This window comes from Gopherus flavomarginatus, assembly GCF_025201925.1.
Source record: "Gopherus flavomarginatus isolate rGopFla2 chromosome 13 unlocalized genomic scaffold, rGopFla2.mat.asm SUPER_13_unloc_1, whole genome shotgun sequence".
NCBI classification, from domain to species: Eukaryota; Metazoa; Chordata; order Testudines; family Testudinidae; genus Gopherus; species Gopherus flavomarginatus.
Genome location: NW_026114609.1, coordinates 1,159,649 through 1,163,425, shown reverse-complemented (window position 1 = coordinate 1,163,425; position 3,777 = coordinate 1,159,649). Strand labels below are relative to the sequence as shown.

At 54.4% G+C, this 3,777-nt stretch overlaps 1 non-coding gene across 1 annotated transcript; it reads left to right on the top strand.

Moving 5' to 3' along the window:
• The first annotated feature begins 1,214 nt into the window (after positions 1 to 1,214).
• On the top strand, positions 1,215 to 1,286 carry TRNAC-GCA (transfer RNA cysteine (anticodon GCA)). The gene has a single exon. It is a non-coding gene; the product is annotated as a tRNA-Cys (tRNA).
• The last annotated feature ends 2,491 nt before the right edge of the window (positions 1,287 to 3,777 follow it).

The window sequence follows — 3,777 nt, the reverse complement described above, 5'->3', positions numbered from 1 at the left end:
TGTGGGCAGTGTTGGTCTCAGGGGAGGGGGCAGAGAGGTGTGGGCAATGGGCAGGGTGAGTCTCAAGGGAGGGCTCAGAGAGGTGTGGGCAATGGGCAGGGTGAGTCTCAGGGGAGGGCTCAGAGAGGTGTGGGCAGTGTTGGTCTCAGGGGAGGGGGCAGAGAGGTGTGGGCAATGGGCAGGGGAGTCTCAGAGGAGGGCTCAGAGAGGTGTGGGCAATGGGCAGGGTGAGTCTCAGGGGAGGGGGCAGAGAGGTGTGGGCAATGGGCAGGGTGAGTCTCAGGGGAGGGGGCAGAGAGGTGTGGGCAGCAGGCAGACCTTGGGGTAGAGGGTGGAGAGGCGCGAGGAGGTCTTGGGGGAGGAGAGGAGCGAGCGAAAGGTGGACCAGCAGGCCTCAGCCAAAGAGCAGGTGTGGGAAGTGGCCAAATGGGATTGAGGGCAGAGCACAAGTGGGACCTCAGAAGGAGGAGAATGAGTGGAGTGGGGGGACAGCACCACAGGCTGGGCAGGGCCGCCCACAGGATTCAGGGGGCCTGGGGCAAAACAATTTCAGGGGCCCCTTCCATAAAAAAAAGTTGCAATACTATAGAATACTATATGATCATAGGGGCCCCTGCGGGGCCTGGGGCAAATTGCCCCACCTGCCCTCCCTCTGGGCAGCGCTGCCCTCAGCCTCTCCTCGTAAGTCCCCTGCTTCCTAATCATTTTTGTTGCCCTCCCCTAAACTCTCTCCAATTTGTTTCTGTAGTGGGGGGGTGAAAACTGGATGCTATGCTCCAGATGTGGCCTCACCAGTGCTGAATGGAGGGGAATAATCACTTCCCTCTATCTGCTTGCAATGTTCCTACTAATCCAGCCCAATATGACCAATTCCCCATATTGAATGCAGACACAGCAATGTTTGATAAATTGGTTCCTTTCCATTCAGGAGGTTATTTCCCACCTATTCATAAATAATGAAGATGCTCTAAGTGGAGGGGAGAGAGCTGTCCCGTCCGTGCAGTTAATCCATCTCCTCGAGAGGTGGTAGCTATGTCAGTGGGGGGAAGCTATGCTGGTGTATGTGCAAGCTGTGGTGTCTACATGTATATATAAAATTTAATCAAACCCCATTTTTAAAACCCCTGTGGTCTGGGAATAGAAAAGGAGCTCTCTGAGGCAGAGCCTGTCCTTCAAAATCCTTAAGATCACTGATTTGCCTATGCAAATATTATGGGGGTATAGCTCAGTGGGAAAGTGTTTGACTGCAAATCAAGTGGTCCTTGGTTCAAATCAAAGTGCTCCCTCACAAACCTGTTTCATCAGTAAAGATGATTCTATTTCCAATATATTCAGGAGCTCCACTAAATGGGGGTCCCTGAAATACATGTGCACCCTCAATGTTTTCCTGTGCAAATGCATAAAAACCTAGCAAACGTGTCCCCCAGCTGAAATCACTTCCAATCCTCTAAGTGTCTAGGTTTGTTTTCATCAATTAAACAAAGGCACGTGAAAACACTTTGTCAGGTCCTTAGCCTTCATGGGCTACAATGTGCAGACGAACAAGAACCACATCCACTTGGGAGGAATAGACTAGTCTGTATTACATTTCCTAAGTTGCCATTGGGACTGAAAACTCTACTGGAGGTGGACAGGAACCTCTTAGAAAAATAAAATAACCAAAATTTACCAAACTCCCGGTTACACATTGAAACCTCTCTTTGTGCACACGGCATCAATTGGGGCTCTAATAAATGGCAGCCTTCCTTTAAGACAGATCGTTGTTCTGTGTAACTTTCAGATGCATTCAAATGGCAGCTGTTTACAGGTCATGGGCTGCTAGTTCATGAGCAGGAGCAGAGTCTCTGTACGTTTACCAGCCATAGAGCTTGTTATGTCTGCGTCTAAGTAAGTGCAGAGTTATTTCAATGGCTCCTGTGCTGACACCTGCTGCCCCTTCTGGCTGGTTAATTGCACTATTTGGAACCTGCTCCTAAAATTACACCCTTTCTGGGAGTGTCAAAACTGCCCAAGGAAACCTCATTGGGTTTCAAGTGCAGCTCAAGCAGGGAGGTGAGGGGCCAGTACAGGAGTTTCAGAGGTTTTTCCTTTGTCACAGGGAGCAGGGTCAGGGAGGATAGTAGTCATGACCGTGGGGTTCTATTCCTGGCTGTGGGAGGAAAGGGGTGTTTAGGGCATTAGAGTGGGGGCCTAGAAATCAATGAGGAAAACATCTCCCTTTTCAGCTTCAATGTTCATTGAACAAAAACATGGCTTCTCATCTCATAGGCAGGGCCAGTGCAAGCATATTTTGCGCCCTATGCGAAACTTTCAACTTGCGCCCCCCCCCCCAAAAAAAAAATCACATACATTATAGACAATACACAGTCACGGAGTAACATGTTATAATTTAGAATTCATGTTTCTGCGCTTTAAGTTTAGCAAATTTAAAAACAAGTTCCTCCAAGTCAATGCTGTGAGCAATGTCATGTTCTAGTGACAAGGTAGATAGCCCAACAAGTCTTTGTTGCAACATTGATGTTCGCATGTATGTTTTTATCAATTTGAGCTTCGAGAAGCTTCGCTCACCACTGGCCACAGAAACTAGGAGAGTCAAGAGGATGCGAAGAGCAATAACTGTGTTAGGGACACTATCTGTCAGCTGGGGGTCAGGGCTGTGGGGGGGATTGGGTCAGGGGGTTTCCAGCTCAGAGGGACTGGGCTCGGAGCGGGGGGTCAGGGCTGTGGGGGGATGGGATCGAGGGGGTTTCCAGCTCAGAGGGACTGGGCTCGGAGCTGGGGGTCAGGGCTGTGGGGGGATGGGGTCGAGGGGATTTCCAGCTCAGAGGGACTGGGCTCGGAGATGGGGTCAGGGCTGTGGGGGGATGGGGTCATGGGGTTTCCAGCTCAGAGGGACTGGGCTCGGAGCTGGGGATCAGGGCTGTGGGGGGGTTGGGGTCAGGGGGTTTCCAGCTCAGAGGGGCTGGGCTCGGAGCTGGGGATCAGGGATGTGGGGGGGGGTGGAGTCGAGGGGGTTTCCAGCTCAGAGGGACTGGGGTCGGAGCTGGGGGTCAGGGCTGTGGGGGGATGGGGTCGTAGGGTTTTCCACCTCAGAGGGACTGGGCTCGGAGCTAGGGGTCAGGGCTGTGCGGGGGATGGGGTCAGGGGGTTTCCAGCTCAGAGGGGCTGGGCTCGGAGCTGGGAATCAGGGCTGTTGGCGGGACGGGGTCGAGGGGGTTTCCAGCTCAGAGGGACTGGGCTGAGAGCTGGGGATCAGGGCTGTGGGGGGGTTGGGGTCAGGGGGTTTCCATCTCAGAGGGACTGGGGTCAGAGCTGGGGGTCAGGTCTGTGGGGGGGCATGGGGTCGTAGGGTTTTCCAGCTCAGAGGGACTGGGCTCGGAGCTCGGGGTCAGGGCTGTGGGGGGGATGGGGTCAGTGGGTTTCCAGCTCAGAGGGACTGGGCTCGGAGCTGGGGGTCAAGGCTGTGGGGGGGATGGGGTCGAGGGGGTTTCCAGCTCAGAGGAAGTGGGCTCAGAGCTGGGGATCAGGGCTGTGGGGGGGATGGGGTCGAGGGGGTTTCCAGCTCAGAGGGACTGGGCTCAGAGCTGGGGGTCAGGGCTGTAGGGGGGATGGGGTCGAGGGGGTTTCCATCTCAGAGGGACTGGGCTCAGAGCTGGGGGTCAGGGCTGTGGGGGGGATGGAGTCGAGGGGGTTTCCAGCTCAGAGTGACTGGGCTCAGAGCTGGGGATCAGGGCTGTGGGGGGGTTGGGGTCAGGGGGTTTCCAGCTCAGAGGGACT